The sequence below is a fragment of the Scyliorhinus canicula genome, chromosome 24 (assembly GCF_902713615.1).
Source record: "Scyliorhinus canicula chromosome 24, sScyCan1.1, whole genome shotgun sequence".
NCBI classification, from domain to species: domain Eukaryota; kingdom Metazoa; phylum Chordata; class Chondrichthyes; order Carcharhiniformes; family Scyliorhinidae; genus Scyliorhinus; species Scyliorhinus canicula.
Window position 1 is genome coordinate 4782242 of NC_052169.1, and position 17644 is coordinate 4799885.

Here is a 17644-nt window from a genome sequence, read left to right on the forward strand (position 1 = left end):
GGCCCTGGGTCACTGTCCGTGTGGAGTTTCCACATTCTCCCCGTGTCTGCCTGGGTCTCACCCCCATAACCCAAAATGATGTGCAGGGTAAGTGGATTGGCCACGCTAAATTGCCCTTGATTGGGAAAAGAAGAATTGGGCACTCTAAATTTAAAAAAACCCCTCCTTCAATGAAGAGAGCATGAGATGATTATTTGAAACTATTTGCAGGGGTTGGGGGGGGGGGGGGGGAGGCTTAATGCTCCTTTGGAGAGCTGGTGCAGACACGATGGGCCGAGTGGCCATTCTCTGATTGCGTGGATCCCTGCAGTTCATTTGATCGTTAGCTTGGCATGTATGAACCTCTTTGCAGTGGTCAGCGACTTATATTCATGCCTCAGATACAGAAGCAACTACATCATGGGTGCTTTGGCACAGGGATCTTTCCATCCTATCACTGGGTAAACCATGGTTTGCTGCACGTAGCCTCTCATGGCAAGATGGTTTTTAGCATTGCTGCCTCATAGTGCCAGGGGCTGGGTTTAATTCTGGCACTGGGGACTGTGTGGAGTTTGCACATTCTCCCTGTGCCTCTGTGGGTTTCCTCCGGATGCTCCAGTTTCCTCCCACAGTCCAAAGACTTGCAGGTTAGGTGGATTGGCAATGCTAAATTGCCTCTTAGTGTCCAAAATGTTAGGTGGAGTTACTGGGTTCCGGGGATAGGTTGCAGACTTGACCCTAGGGAGGGTGCTCTTTCAGAGGGTCAGTGCAGACCCGATGGGTCAAATGGCCTCCTTCTGCACGGTAAGAATTCTATTCTAATAGAGGCTGTTAGGAGGCTGAGGTTGCAATGGAAAATGCTGCCAATTGCATTGGTAGAGAGGATTTGACGGGTTCAGTTTATAGTTTCATCGCAGTTCAGAGCAGGGCATCTGCAATGAAGATGTTAACCTGCATCCCCTTAAGATGCTGACTGATCTGCCATTTATCACACACTTTCAAGGCTCTGTTAGATGTTCCACATCTGCATTAATTTCATTCTTGGATATTAGATGGCGAGAGATAGTGTTTGGAAAGCAGCAAAAAGGCATTAAAAGCATCTTCTAGGTTAATAGGAGCCATTTGTTTACATTGGAGTTGGGAGGACTGTTTAAGAGGTCACCCATTTAAGACAGAGATGAGGAACTTTTTCTCTCAGAGGATAGTGTATCTGTGGAATTCTTTACCGCAGAGAGCTGTAGAGGCCGGGTCATTAAATATGGAGATAAGGGGGGAAAGTGAGGATTACCATATCAGATCAGTCATGATCTCATTGAATGGCGGAGCAGACTCGATGGGCCGAATGGCCTACTTCTGCTCCTATGCCTTAAGGTTTTATGGTCTAAGTGATAACCAAAGACATTACTTGTCACATCCTGATGTTAAGAGGGCTCTACGATGACAGATGCAAAGGGAAATGGCATGGAATTTACCCTCATAGAATCCCTTCGCCCACCTCAACCCCTGCCCCCAAAGTATTAAACGCTTCTCAGCTCCTCCCCACACTCCTGAAATAGTAACCCCCCCTCGCCACCTATTTCAGATCAATAAGTGCATAAAGCCAGTACTTTATGTTCCCCTTTAGTTTGAAATATGGCTGCAATTGGCAGCAGCGATGAAAAGCAGCAACTTCTGTTCACTAATCACAGGATCATCAATCAGATCATATTCCCCAGACTTTCAGTTCAATATATGCTGACGGTATGTGAATAATACATTCTGAAAAATCACAGTTGCATTTAATAATGCATTGCAGCTCTGACTGAACTAATAACCACCCATGATTAATTATATTTGTGCCTTTTCTTTCTTGCGGAATGTTTCCCTGGGTGCATTCTGGAGAAATTGAAGGGGGTCATTTGGGATTCCCAGAGACTGGATATTGATGATAAATTGACTGAATGCTATGGAATGGGATGATGGGATTACAGTGTGGGATCCAGCACGTTTTGTACTGCGTTAGCCAGCAACTAGAAGCAAGTGGCGGGAACCTGAGCACAGAACCTTCCAGATCATTTGCTGTAAGTTCTCAATGATTCAGCATAAGTATTTATTGAAAAGTGCATTTTTATCTTTTGAAAGAGATTCCGTTTCTTTCAACTATTTTAAATGTTTTTAACTCTCCTCCCTTGCTGGATGTCTCAGCCTATTTCACAAGGTTTTGTGGATCTGGCTGCCTCCGATCCCCTCCTGAACAACCCCACACTTTCTCCTCCCTGCTCCCTTAGTTGTCCTACCCCTGAGTGTGAGCTAGTGTCTAGTATCAGTATTAGCTGTGGTGTGAAAAACCCTCATACATACACCTTCCAGCAGAGATTAGTGTATTGAGCATTAAGGCATCAAGTTCAATGTAACCTCCCTTTTAACATTAGCCATCCCAAGGATTTGACCATTGGCTGCCATTCAAGTGTGATACTGAGGGAATGCAGCACTGTTGGAGGTACTGTCTTTCTGATCAGATGTCTGCCCTCATAAGTGGATGCGAAAGATCTGATGGGTCAATTAGAAGAAGAGAAGAAGAGTTTTCCCTGGTGCCTTGGCTGATATTTATCCCTCAACCAATATCAGTGGTCAGCACTGCTGCCTCACAGTGCCAGGGATCCACGTTCCATTCCGGTCTCGGGTCACTGACTGCGGAGTCTGCATATTCTCCCCGTGTCTGCGTGGGTTTCCTCCGGGTGCTCCGGTTTCCTCCCACAGTCCAAATATGTGCAGGTTAGGTGGATTGGCCGTGCTAAGTTGTCCTTTAGTGTCCAACGATTGCTCAGGTTAGGCAGGGGAGTGGGCCTCGGTAGGGTGTAGACTTGATGGGCTGAATACCCTTGTTCTACCTGGAGGGATTCTATGGTTCTATGAAAAGCATTTCTCTCATTGCTGTTTGTGGGACCTGGTTGTGTTCATATTGGTTGCTATCAATATTCACTCTTTTAAAACATTTTTAGAGTATGCAATTATGTTTTTTTCCCAATTAAGGGGCAATTTAGAGTGGCCAATTCGCCTACCCTGCACATCATTTGGTTGTGGGGGTGAAACCCACACAGACACGGGGAGAATGTGCAAAACCCACTCCACACGGACAGTGACCCAGGGCCGGGATTCGAACCCGGGTCCTCAGCACCGTAGGCAGCAATGCTAACCACTGTGCCACCGTGCTGCCCTCAATATCCCCTCTGCAGCCTTGTAGCAAACCAAACATCCCAGCGCAGGCCAAGACCCCCTTTATGTTACTGCACATGTGTGGCTGTTTAAAAATACCGAAAGTGCTCCTGCACTTACAGGAATAGGCCAAGTACAACAACAACATAAAATAGAGGGAACATCAGTTGCCTTGTTTCCTAGATTAGAACCATTTCTATGCTTTAAAAGTATTTCGTTGGCTGTAGGGTGGCATGGTGGCGCAGGGGTTAGCACTGCAGCCTCACGGCGCCGAGGTCCCAGTTTTGATCCCGGCTCTGGGTCACTGTCCGTGTGGAGTTTGCACATTCTCCCTGTGTCTGCGTGGGTTTCACCCCCACAACCCAAATGATGTGCAGGGTAGGCGAATTGGCCACGCTAAATTGCCCCTTAATTGGGAGAAAAACATAATTGGGTACACTAAAATTATGTTTAAAGAAGTATTTCTTTGGCTGTGAAGGGCTTTGGGGACATCTGGAGGTTGGCAAAGTGCTAGATCAATGCACGTCTTTCTTGCCAGAACTGGGTTCAGCTAATGCAAACATAGGAGCAGTAGGCCATTTGGCCCTTCGAGCCTGCTCCGCCATTCAACAAGATCATGGCTCACCTGGCTGTGTTTCGAATCCCACATTCCCAACTACACTAGCTCAAGGAGTGCGGAGACCAAATCTGTCACCCCTTTCATCAAACTTAGCTAGAATCAGCGAATGATCAGACAGCAGACATCAACTAAAGTCTGAACTGAGCATCGCATTTAGTGATTGAGGCATCTCGAGTGGTTTGTGTGTACCTTTCAACTTGGCACGGATTTAACACGTGATCTTAAATCCAACTGAGTCACGAAGAATCAATGACACCTGGTCAGCCTAAAGCAGTATTAGATTTCACTCAACAATCCATTAATACAAGGGCAGCATTCAGAAACTCCATATGGTTTGTGATATCCTGCACTTCTGTGCATCGTATATTACCATCACACTCTGATCCATTTCCCCTCTCCCTGGAATTAACACGGTCACCTTCAGCACTTAGGTCAGGAGGAGAGGGCTTCCAGATGGATCGACCCATTGATTGCCCCAATTCTAATGACTTGATTGAAGTTTTGATGCTGTGAAAGAGTTTGACATGGTAGACAGAGCAAATGTTTCCCCTTGGCCGGGGGTGGGGGCTGGGCGAAGGGCCGGGTGGGGGGGAACCAAGACAAGAACTAGTCACAACATATAATTCAGGGAAACTTGTTTACCCTGAAAGTGGTGGAAATGTGGAAGTCGTTCCCACAGGGAGTATTTGAGGAAAAGGGCATAGATACATTTAGGGGGAAGCCACCTTAATACGAGGGAGAAAGGATAAGGAGATGGTGATATAGTGGGATGAAGAAGTGTGGAAGGATACTAGTGTGGAGCATAAAGACTAACATAAACCAGTTGGGCTGAATGGCCTGTTTCTGTACAGTACATGTAACAATAAAGAGGGTTTTATTGCGGTGAGAAATAAGAGGTTGAAGAAGAGTCACATGGACTTGAATCGTTAATTCTGTTTCTCTCTCCACAGATGCTTCCAGACCGCCTCGGTCTTTCCAGCATTTTCTGCTTTAATTTCAGTTTCCAGCATCCGCAGTATTTTGATTTTACGACAAGAGTTTATTCTCTGCCAAGGTGGAAGGTGGCCAGGTTAGAACTGGCAAAGTGCGTTGCTACAACATCTGAGATGATCAGTGAGCGGCAATCTTGCCCATGAGTCAGATGGTTGTGTGGGTTCAAGTCCTTGCTCCAGAGATTTGAGAACAAAATCCAGGCGGCATTGAGGAAGTGCTGCATTGTCAGAGGTGCCAGCTTTAAGGTAAGATGTAAAACCGAGGCCTTGTCCGTCCTCTCAGCTACATGTGCCCCCCCCCCCCCCCCCATCCCACTGTCCTGCTCAATTTTTAATCCTCAACCAACATCAATGTGGCAGATTATCTAGTCATCCAAAAGTTACGGTAGCACAGTGGTTAGCACTTTTGCTTCACAACACCAGGGTCCCAGGTTCGATTCCTGGCTTGGGTCTCTGTCTGTGCGGAGTCTGCACGTTCTCCACATGCCTGCGTGGGATTCGTCCGGGTGCTCCGGTTTCCTCCCACAAGTCCCGAAAGACGTGCTGCTAGGTGAATTGGCCATGCTGAATTCTCCCTCAGTGTACCCGAACAGGTGGGGGGGGGGGGGGGTTGTGTATTGTAACAAAGTTAAAATGTTGAAAGTTTCAATAAAAATATTTTCAAAAATGATTACAGATGTTCCTTTATCGCATGCGTCTCTAATTTCCTGACCATAGGCTGCCTTTGAGGTAGCACAGTGGTTAGCACAGTGGCTTCACAGACCAGGGTCCCAGGTTCAATTCCCGACTTGGGTCCGCAGAGTCTGCACGTTCTCCCCGTGTCTACCCTCCGGGTACTCCGGTTTCCTCCCACAAGATGGTAATTTGGACACTCTGAATTCTCCCTCCGTGTACCCGAACAGGCGCCAGAGTGTGGTGACTAGGGAATTTTCACAGTAACTTCATTGCAGTGTTATTGTAAATCTACTTGTGACAATAAAGATTATTATTATAAGTCAGTACCTCCGGCAGTGCTGCACTCACAGAACAGTGCACTGGAATATCGTCTGACTCATATGCTCAGGTTTTTGTAGTGGATCTTGAACCTTCTGATTTAGGTAAGACCATTGACCGCAGACAATGTGCAGACTTCCAGACCATCTCTTAATATCAGATACATATTTTGAGATAATACTTTTAAACTAAAGCGATTGGTGCTTTAGCCAGAATAATGTGAGCCTTATTGGTAATTATGAACCAGGCGACTAGACATTGATATAACTAGAAACTGATAGACATGCAAATATTAAAGTCCCTCTCTACCATCATGATAGTTACATGATGCAATGAAGATGGAGTTGCTGACTAATTACAGTGATCAATCTCGATCAATGAATTTACAACAGACCCAGGCATGAGGTGGGAGAAGCCCCCAGTGTTGGAGAGATTTGGGAAGCAGATATCCAAGGCCATCCATTCCTCCGGAACCTGTTGCGCATCCAAATACCCATATACTGGGTGGGCGGCATGGTAGCACAGTGGTTAGAACTGTTGCCTCACAGCACCAGGGTCTCAGATTCGATACCCGGCTTGGGTCACTGTCTGTGCGGAGTCTGCACGTTCCCCCCGTGTCTGCGCGGGTTTCCTCCGGGCGCTCCGGTTTCCTCCCACAAGTCCCGAAAGACGTGCTGTGAGGTGAATTGGCCATTCTGAATTCTCCCTCCGTGTACCCGAACAGGCGCCGGAGTTTGGCGACTAGGGGCTTTTCACAATAACATTCATTGCAGTGTTAATGTGAGCCTACTTGTGACAATAAAGATTATTATTATTACTGTATCCCAAAATAATATTTTCCTCATCAATTTTCATTAATTTCCATTTGAACCAATCAATACAATCTGCTTTCCCCATCTCCCGGGGGAGTCTGTTATATGGATTGACCACTCACTCAGAGATATTATTCCTGCCGTAATGATGCACAGGTGAATTGAATAATACAAAGAGGTTTCAGTTCCAGCAGCGACATGGCCTGGTCTCCCTAGGTCCTTCTCTTCAATCTCCCCCCCCCCTTTGCTGGGGTGCAGTTCTAGCATCCTCTATCAATTCACCAAAGTGGCCAATTACCTTTAAGACAAATCAGAGAGAGGGCAATTCATAGGGAGAGGAGAAACATGAATTGGGGAGCAGTCAGAGTATGAGATGCTTTGCCCTCCTCATAACTGGCCAAGGAGAGCTGGATGTCGTGGGGACTTGGACTCACAATAAAAAAGACCCACCTGCTTATTATCACATTGCTGGTTGCGGGACAGGCTGGCGCCTCCAAATTCTTTGTTTGTGAATATTTTGTATCTTCCTCCAAATGACTGCATTTGAAAAACCATGAATAATTAAAATCGCTTGTTGTCACGAGTAGGCTTCAATGAAGTTGCTGTGAAAAGCCCCTAGTCGCCACATTCCGGCTCCTGTTCGGGGGAGGCCGGTACGGGAATCGAACCCGCGCTGCTGGCTTTGACCTGCATTTCACGCCAGCTGTTTAGCCCACTGTGCTAAACCAGCCCCTGATGTGGAGATGCCGGCGTTGGACTGGGGTGGGCACATGATGTGTTTGTGGGACCCACCTCTTCCTTTCACCTGAGGAAGGAGCAGTGCTCCGAAAGCTAGTGATTCGAGGGGCAGCACGGTGGCGCAGTGGATAGCATTGCTGCCTCACGGCGCCGAGGTCCCAGGTTCGATTCTGGGTCACTGTCCGTGTGGAGTTTGCACATTCTCCCCGTATTTGCGTGGGTTTCACCCCCCCCCCCCCCCCACAACCCAAAGATGTGCAGGATAGGTGGATTGGTCACGTCAAATTGCCCCTTAATTGGAAAAAATGAATTGGGTACTCTAAATTTTTTTTAAAAGCTAGTGATTCGAAACAAACCTGTTGGACTTTAACCTGGCGTTGTCAGACTTCTTACTGCACACCTGAAAAGTACTCAAGTGACTGTGAATCGCTCTGCGTCAGCCGGTGGTTGTGAAGGGCGCTATATGAATGCAATGCAATGAATGGACCTCTTAGCTCAGGGGCAGTTAGCTGTGGCCAGCAAGATTCGACTAAAGAGTCAATAGAAAGTGGTTTCTGCTGAATAAACCCACTCAATCTCCCAGCAGTGTGGGATGGAGCAGATTAATGCCCCTTCAAAACTACCCACTCGGCCTGTCCAACCCTGTTTACCTGTGCGTTTTTATTTTGTTTTTGTATTTGGGGTGTACAATGCTCAGGATGATGTTGTGTATCATTTCGCACCCATGTTCAGTGAGCTGGGGAAGTCTGCCCAGCAGCGCCCCCGGTGGTGCAGCGCTGCAGTGCCGATCTAGGAGCCGGGGAAAGGACTGCAGCGAATTATCATCTTGATTTTTTCAATCACCCCAAGCTTCACATCAAACAGGTAAACAAAAAAACTGCATTTACATCCCTTTCCTTTTATGCATTGCCTCTTTTGCTTTTGAACAAAAACCCTTATGGCTTGTCTCTTATCATTGCACTTTTGGAGGGGGGGGGGGGGTGCATTTCTTGGGAGCCACCAGCTTAATTTTCAATAATTAAGCCAATTATTAAGATGCCGGTGGAATGATATGTCAAAAAAAGACCTCTCGGTTCTGCCTTGCTTCGTTGCAACACAAGTGTTCCCCCCCCCCCTTCGCATTGTTTCCCAGCTGTTGATGCTGCAGTTGACCAGCCTCTCTAAATACTCTCAGAATGCAACATTTTAAAAGGCGACGCCGAATTTGGGGGGGGGGGGGGGGGGAGGCTCCCCCTCCCCTGCGATTCTGTTGCATTTTACCCCCTCATCTGGCGTCGCCGATGGAGGGGGGGGGGGGGGAGAGATGCTGGGAAAAAAAAAACACGCATCTGGAATTGTGATGGAGCCTCACAGATGTGCAGCATTATCATCCCCAACCCGGGTAGTGTCAATGAATAAGGGTTTTTTTGTTTGGTAAATATCAGCCTTTATTTGCCAGCTGTTCAAATGAAAATTGTATTTCTTTGAGAGGTGGGGGGGGGGGGGGGGGGGTTTAATAAAAAGGCAGAATTTCCTGCAGATGTTTTTTTTCCCTTTTTGAGAAAAGGAGGGGGGGGGGGGGGATCGAATTGAATTTTATTCCTGGGCCAGCAAGGCAGGTTGTAAATCTGATTTAATAAAAATACATCATGTATTCTCCTCCCCCCATTTCTGAATAAGAGATATCAGTGACTGGGATTAATCGTCCGCTGTAACCTGTGCCTCCCCACCCACCTTACCCACTGTTAAGAAAATCTCTGAAGATGGTGGGGGTCCTTGGGGGGGGGGGGAGGGGGTACAAGTTGTCCTCCTGCCAGGTATCTATCACCCCCCCCCCCCCATGCAGTACCCCAATTGGGAAGCTGGCTGATAATGTGACCCCTGAACTGGGGTGGTGGTGGGAGCATGTGTGTGTACATGTGGGGGGGGGGGGGTAAGGGAAGGGGGGTATTGTAGGGGGTTTGTCTGTGGTGGTGTGTATGGAGTGTTGGGGGGTGGTTACGGGGTGGGGGAAGAGGCCAAGAGGGGTTGTGAGGGGGGGGGGGGGAGAGGGGGAGTGGAGGCCAGGGTTCTGCTGTGTGGGGGGGGGGGGGAGGGGAGGGGAGGGCGGGGGGGGGGGGGATAGATACAGGCAGGGCCTGGATTAAAAGGGGAGTTTCTCTTCCCATTTTAAAAAAAATTAGCAAGCGGGCTTAAAACAGGTAGCAAATAGAGAGGAGGAGGAATAAACCAAACCAAATTCAGACCTCTTTCCCGACTCAGTCTTTCAATCTGCTGACTCATACTGGGATTTGGTTTCAAGGGCATCAATAGCTTTCCATTATTTCACCTGTGAACTCGACAATGAGATATTGGCAATTTCTTCGCCCTTGGCAAGGAGGGCCGGGGGTGTGTGTGTGTGTAGGGGGGGGGGGGGGGGGGGGGCAGGTGGAGGGCATCTAAACACCAATATATTTCCAAACCTTCCCCCCCTCTTCCATAGTGCTGCAGCCCTAGCCTCTGGACAGTAACTTTCACAGTAACCTCATTGCAGTGCTAATGTAAGCCTACCTGTGACACTGATGAAGATAATTAATCAAAATGGAGGGAAATCGTGACCCTCTCTAATTCAAGGGGTACTGAGGTTTTCGGTAACCACCTTGCCCGACAGACAGGTCTGGGCTGTGATGGAGTACAAGGACAATTTGGGTCATAGTTTGGTGTCTGCCCTGTCTGTCTTCAAAACTCACCCAATAGCATTGCAATTGGAATAGAATTTTTAATGAGCATTATGCTTTAAATGTGTAATCTCACCCTCCCTGCCTCACACTGAACTGGTATCTTGCTCTAACTGCTTTTAATTTTAGGATTTGAGAAGTACATCCATGTTGTAATAATAGATTGTGTCTGGGATAATCACAGGAAGCTAATGCTTTCTCCTGCTCAGTGGGTAGCTACACAGTCAGCTGTATGTTTGAGAGGTATGAACCCAGATAGTCACAGGTTCAATTGATTGGGCCAAATGGCAGGGGAAAGACGCCCCCCACCCCCCCCCCCTTACGCGCCCAGTCTTTCGAAGCAGGGGCATCAGCTGATTCTGGCCTCGCTCTCCCCCCTACTTCTGATAACTACTCAGGGACCCCTGTAGTATATGATGTGGAGATACCGGCGTCGGACTGGGGTGGGCACAGTAAGAAGTCTTACAACACCAGGTTAAAGTCCAACAGGTTTGTTTCAAACACTAGCTTTCAGAGTGTAGCTCCTTCACTTCACCTTTTATAATATAATAATCTTTATTGCCGCAATTAGGCTTACATTACAATGAAATTACTGTGAAAATCCCCTAGTCGCCACATTTCCGGTGCCTGTTCGGGTACACAGAGGGAGATAGCACGTCTTTCGGGACTTGTGGGAGGAAACCGGAGCACCCGGAAGAAACCCACACAGCCACTTGGGAAAACGTGCAGACTCCACACAGACAGTGACCCAAACCGGGAATCGAACCTGGGACCCTGGCGCTGTGAAGCCACAGTGCTATCCACTGTTCTGCCCCTCCCCGATGAAGGAGCAGTGCTCCGAAAGCTAGTGATACGAAACAAACCTGTTAGACTTTAACCTGATGTTGTAAGACTTCTTACTGTGCCCTGTAATATAGATTAGGCTAAAGACAGGATTAACTGCGACTCCTCAAAAGATTTCAACTCTCTGTCTGTGGTGTGATTGTTCAAACAAAGTATCGAAGAATGGTCAGTCCATTTCTTGAATGGTACTGCTGTGCCGGGTCAGAATACGATTACTGCTGCTATTTTGTTTTATACCTGTTGCTGTGGACTCGAAGCGAGATGGTCGATGAAGCTGTTGAATGCTCAAACTCAAGGTCTGTGGCCGTTGAAATGACCTGCCTCAGCTTCTGACTCGCTGAAGAGGCGGGTCTGCAGTGCAGAAAGCTGGAGAACGTAAGAAATATTAGCAGGGGCCATTCGGCCCCTCGAGCCTGCTCCACCATTTGACAAGAGCATGCAAACCCTCCCGGAAGGGAATTCCAAAGATGGATGCATGAGGTCGAAGAGAGCAGCGGAGATGAGAGGAACTGAGAAACAGTGATACCATTGATACTAAGTTTGGGTTTTGAAAGCCTGTGGACGTGACTGTTGGTGGTAGGAAGGCCTGAGGGAGCTGGAGAGTTTGGTTGACCTGCAATCCTGGGAAATTATGATTTGGAGAATATGGTGCATGGAATATTCACTTGACCAGTGCAGATTTGGAGAGAGGGAAGAATCAAGAACGCAGGAACGAGGAGCAGGAGTCGACCATTCGGCCCATTGAACCTGCTCCACCGATCAATATGGCTTCAACTCCATTTTTTCCCATCCGCTCTCAATATCCCGTAATTCCCTGAGAGACCAAACATCTGCCTGTCCCCAGCCTTAACTAAATTCCTCCAGGACAAGGCAGCCCGCTTGAGTTCTCCCCTCCACCACCGACAAACACTGGCAGCCGTGTGTACCGTCTACAAGGTGCACTGCATCTTAGACAGCACCTTCCAAACCCACAACAACTACCATCTAGAAGGACAAGAGCAGCAGATACCTGGGAACCCCACCACCTGGAGGTTCCCCTCCAAGTCACTCACCATCCTGACTTGGGAATATATCGGCCGTTCCTTCACTGTCGCTGGGGCAACACCCTGGAAATCCGTCCCTAACAGCACAGTGGGTGTACCTACATCTCGGGGACTGCAAGCGGTTCAAGAAGGCAGCTCACCACCACCTTCTGAAGAGCAACTAGGGATGGGGCAATAAATGCTGGCCTAACCAGCCACGCCCACTCCCATAAATGAATTTTTAAAAAAATGGAGCACCCACAACCCACCGGGGTGGCCATTCCAAAGATTCACAACCCTTTCAGTGAGAAAATTCTCCATCATCTCAGTCCTAATGATCGGTCCCCTTATCCTGGGACTGATAACGGAAACAATCTCAGAGTCCATGCCTTTCAAGGTCACTTCAGAATCTTTCAAGCCCCATTAGAATCTTAGAAGAACATGTAAATGGTGATCTCAGAGGTTTAAAATTGAGAGGACACTAATCTGCATGTGTAAAATAGAGAGGGAAAGTTATGAAGAAGATGCGAGTTAGGACACTGGAGGTGAAAATGGATTGCGAAGGTGATGCAAGTTCCTCTTACCCAAAGGTGATGGAAGAGTTTCGTACATCTTCAACTCTTAGATAAATTTGGCTTATAAGAGCTGTTGGGGGCAAAATAAATGATTGGCAACAGAGGAAGAGAGGTACCTTCTTAGCAACAGAGGAGGTGTTCAAATCCCTTTTGGATCAAAGGATAAAAAGGAGGCAAGGGACAAGATGAAGACGGAATAAAACTGGACGCAGTACCGGTGAGTTTGCTGATCACCATGGAATTCATGGCATGTGGAGAATCGTAACTGACAATGTGAATTGGTGTTTGCAATGGGTTGGGAAGGCACAGTTTGCATTGTCTATCAGCAGATAGATATAATTAAGAACATCAATATGGACTTTCTAGAGAGGTTTATGATCTAGAATCTCGCATGGACTCCAGAGAGCAATGTACGACAGTGGACAAATCAGTGAAGGACTTTGATGTAGAAATGCATAATGATTAAAGAGCTCTCAATCAGAAAACCTGATTTGAACCAATAATTGGACCCTATATTTAGCTGAGGGAGGTGCCATGCTGTTGGGGATGTTTATGTATGCTTGACCTTCTGTTCAAAGAAGCCACTCCTGTAACCATGTTAGTTTTCTTGAAAGAATGCTCGAAGTCGTTCAGAAGTTGAAGGATGGTTTATTGTGCTCCACAATAAATTACTTCATTGGCTTTTACTTACAGAATTGCACTTGTGAATATACTGCTTTTCTATGCTCTGCAACTAGACCCAAAGGCTTGCAGCCCTGAGCTCAAACTTCCGGCCAGTCCTGCCTCCTTGACTCTCCAGTCCAAGTGGGTGAGGGCGGGCCTTCGGCGTCCTTCTTATATGTCCCCGCGCTGCCCCCTGGTGGTACTTCCATTTCCCATCAGCCCCTTCTGTACACCCTCAGGCAAGGATCACTACAGGGGATATTGTCTCTGATTGCTGAGAGAGTGCCAAGCTGTTCGATTTACTGTCTCTGAGTGCTGAGGGAGTGTCGTGCTGTTGGAGTCACTATCTCTGAGTGCTGAGGGAGTGCCGCGCTGTTGGAGTCACTGTCTCTGAGTGCTGAGGGAGTGCCGTGTTGCTGGAGTTACTGTCTCTGAGTGCTGAGGGAGTGCCGTGCTGTTCGATTTACTGTCTCTGAGTGCTGAGGGAGTGCCGCGCTGTTGGAGTCACTGTCTCTGATTGCTGAGGGAGTGCCAAGCTGTTCGATTTACTGTCTCTGAGTGCTAAGGGAGTGTCGTGCTGTTGTAGATGTTGTCTCTGAGTGCTGAGGGAGTGTTGTGTTGCTGGAGTTACTGTCTCTGAGTGCTGAGGGAGTGCCGTGTTGCTGGAGTCACTGTCTCTGAGTGCTGAGGGAGTGCCGTGTTGCTGGAGTTACTGTCTCTGAGTGCTGAGGGAGTGTCGTGCTGTTGGAGTCACTGTCTCTGAGTGCTGAGTGAGTGCCGCGCTGTTGGAGTCACTGTCTCTGAGTGCTGAGGGAGTGTTGTGCTGTTGGACTCACTGTCTCTGAGTGCTGAGTGAGTGCCGTGCTGTTGGAGTTACTGTCTCTGAGTGCTGAGTGAGTGCCGTGCTGTTGGAGTCACTGTCTCTGAGTGCTGAGGGAGTGCCGTGCTGTTGGAGTCACTGTCTCTGAGTGCTGAGGGAGTGCCGTGCTGTTGGAGTTACTGTCTCTGAGTGCTGAGGGAGTGCCAAGCTGTTGGATTTACTGTCTCTGAGTGCTGAGGGAGTGTCGTGTTGCTGGAGTTACTGTCTCTGAGTGCTGAGGGAGTGTTGTGCTGTTGGAGTTACTGTCTCTGAGTGCTGAGGGATGTCGTGTTGCTGGAGTTGTCTCTGAGTGCTGAGTGAGTGCCGCGCTGTTGGAGTTACTGTCTCTGAGTGCTGAGGGAGTGTCGTGCTGTTGTAGATGTTGTCTCTGAGTGCTGAGGGAGTGTTGTGCTGTTGGAGTCACTGTCTCTGAGTGCTGAGGGAGTGCCGTGCTGCTGGACTCACTGTCTCTGAGTGCTGAGGGAGTGCCGTGTTGCTGGAGTCACTGTCTCTGAGTGCTGAGGGAGTGTCGTGCTGTTGTAGATGTTGTCTCTGAGTGCTGAGTGCGTGCCGCACTGTTGGACTCACTGTCTCTGAGTGCTGAGTGAGTGTCGTGTTGCTGGAGTTACTTTCCTGAGTGCTGAGGGAGTGTCGTGTTGCTGGAGTTACTGTCTCTGAGTGCTGAGGGAGTGCCGCGCTGTTGGACTCTGTCTCTGAGTGCTGAGGGAGTGCCGTGTTGCTGGAGTTACTGTCTCTGAGTGCTGAGGGAGTGTCGTGCTGTTGGAGTCACTGTCTCTGAGTGCTGAGGGAGTGTCGTGCTGTTGGACTCACTGTCTCTGAGTGCTGAGGGAGTGTCGTGCTGTTGGAGTCACTATCTCTGAGTGCTGAGGGAGTGTCGTGCTGTTGGACTCACTGTCTCACAATAAATATAATTGGCTCACTGGCAACATTAGGCACAGCTCAGTGGATATCATTCTACTCTCTGCATCAGAAGGTCATGGGCTCAAGTCACATTCTAGGGCTTAAGCACAAAAATGGAAGCAGACACTCCAACGCATTATTGAGGGCATGCTTTGTTCCCGTTTGAATTGGGGTTCTGAACTGATGTAAATGATGAAATGGCATGATCGTGGAGAAGAGCTGGGGAGTCCTTGCCACGTGTTCTCACCAGCGTATTCCAACCAATATCGTAAAAGCAGATTGTCTGAATGTTATCATAAAGCTGTCTATGGGATCTTGCTGTGTTTCCTACTTTACAACAGTGACCATACTTCATACTTTAAGGGCAGCACGGTAGCACAAGCGATTAGCACTGTGGCTTCACAGTGCCAGGGTCCCAGGTTCGATTCCCCGTCTGTGTGGAGCCTGCACGTTCTCCCCGTGCCTGCGTGGGTTTCCCCCGGGTGCTCAGATTTCCTCCCGCAGTCCAAAGATGTGCCGGTTAGGTGGATTGGCCATGATAAATTGCCCTTGGTGACCAAATAAAAAGATTAGGGGGTTATTGGGTTATGGGGATAGGTTGGAAGTGAGGGCTTAACTGGGTCAGTGCAGACTCGATGGGCCGAATGGCCTCGTTCTCCACACTATGTTCTATGGCTCGAAAGTGCTTTGCTACATCCCGTGGGTGTGGCAGGCGCTAGAGGAATAGAAGACATTGTGGATAGCACAAATGCTTCACAGCTCCAGGGTCCCAAGTTCGATTCCGGCTTGGGTCACTGTCTGTGTGGAGTCTGCACATCCTCCCCGTGTGTGCGTGGGTTTCCTCCGGGTGCTCCGGTTTCCTCCCACAGTCCAAAGATGTGCAGGTTAGGTGGATTGGCCATGATAAATTGCCCTTAGTGTCCAAAATTGCCCTTAGTGTTGGGTGGGTTACTGGGATATGGGGGTATGGTGGAGGTGTTGCCCTTGGGTAGGGTGCTCTTTCCAAGAGCCGGTGCAGACTCGATGGGCTGAATGGCCTCCTTCTGCACTGTAAATTCTATGATCTAAGATGAGTCTACAAGCTGGGACTTCTCGATTCTTTGATTTCGACAGCCATGCTCTGAACAAATGAATGATTTAATTTGTTTAAATTCCGAGTATCCATGACAGGATATCCATGCTGGACAATTGACGGTAAATGAAACATTTTAGCTGCCAGAGTGCCAGTAGAATATTACGATCCGGGTGTGTCCAGTAGTGTGGGATGTCAGGAGCTGTGAGTTCAGTGAGAGATACAGCAGGGTTGCCACACCATTCGTTAATCAGTCCTTGCGGATTTTAAATAACTATCCGGTTGCCATGAATTTAAGCCATTGCCTAAATTGACCTTAGCCTCTCTGGCAGGAATGGGACGGGTTCCGATTTTTACTTGCCACCGATTAGTCAGGATGAGCGTCACTCTGCTGAGATCACCCACCCTCCCTAATATTTTCTGTCTTTGTAGTTTAAAGTTTTTTCTTGAACATTTAGAGTACCCAATTATTCTTTTTTCTAATTAAGGGATAATTTAGCGTGGCCAACCCACCAACCCTGACATCTTTGGGTTGTGGGGGCGAAACCCACGCAGACACGGGGAGAATGTGCAAACTCCACACGGACAGTGAGGCAGGGCCGGGATTTGAACCCAGGTCCTTGGCGCCGTGAGACAGCAGGGCTAACCCACTGCACCTTTTGTTGTTACTGTCTAAAGGGTGCCCTTTTTCCTGGGTGAATCCTGACAGTGTTGGCTGCTATTTGACTGCGGCAGGACTCACAATCGAGTCTGCTCCTGTCCTTGCGTGACGTACGCACACACCTCCAGCAGAGGTCAGCAGAAGTCAGAGGAGACTGCCTCAGATGCCACTTTGCACTCCCAGGCCCTGAGGATGATTGTTTCCTCCACTGCTGCCTCGGGGACGTTCCTCCAGCATTAGTGGCCCTGCCTGGGCCCGAAGCTCTGAAATTTCCTCCCTAAACCTCTCCTCCTTTAAGGCCTTTGGTCTCCAATATTTCCTTATGTGGTCAATGTCAAATTTTGTTCGATAATCGATGAAGCACCTTGGGACGTTTTGCTGTAATCAAGGTGCTATACAAATGCACGTTATTGTCCCTGTTAGCTGCTGAGTTTGAACGACAAAAGGATATTTGGGTTTTACTTGCATTAGGGGATGAGAATATGTTGGGGTATTTCGGGCAGCGTGATACTGAACCATACACAACAGCAGGCCCAGGTTTGATGTGAATTTATCTTATTCAGTGAGGACAGTTTGGGGGGAGCAGGGAGTCATAATGAGCCTTTACATTTATTGGGGGGGGGGGGGGGGGGAGGAAAGGGTAGGGGTGTGGAATGCCTAACGAAAGCCCCACTGTTACCCGTAAACCCTCCCCTCCCCTCTCCTGTCAAATGAGGACCCGGTTGTGTTTATTGTGCCCCGTGCCGCACTGGACTAGTCCGGCAATAGCTGCTCCTCTTGGGCTCAGTACCACAGGGTGACCATGCCCGTTGGCCCTCACCCCTCCCACCCGCTCCCTGCACTGAGCTGGGGAGGGTGGTAGGAAGAGGGGCTGGGGTGAAAGGGGTGGGGAGAGGAGGTTGGGGTGAAGCAGGTGGAGTGGGGGGGGGGGTGTGGGTGGGTGGGGAGCGGGAGGGTGGGGTGAAGAAGGGTGGGGAGAGGGGGTTGGGGTGAAGGGTGAGTGA

General features: G+C 48.7%; 1 protein-coding gene across 1 annotated transcript in view; it reads left to right on the forward strand.

The window, feature by feature from the left end:
• The first annotated feature begins 8060 nt into the window (after positions 1 to 8060).
• The window catches only part of tp53bp1 (tumor protein p53 binding protein, 1), a 66089-nt gene continuing 56505 nt past the window's right edge, over positions 8061 to 17644 (forward strand). Inside the window, exon 1 of the mRNA XM_038784054.1 lies at positions 8061 to 8192. The gene's annotated coding sequence lies outside the window, so the exon portion shown is untranslated. The remainder of the gene's footprint in view (positions 8193 to 17644) is intronic.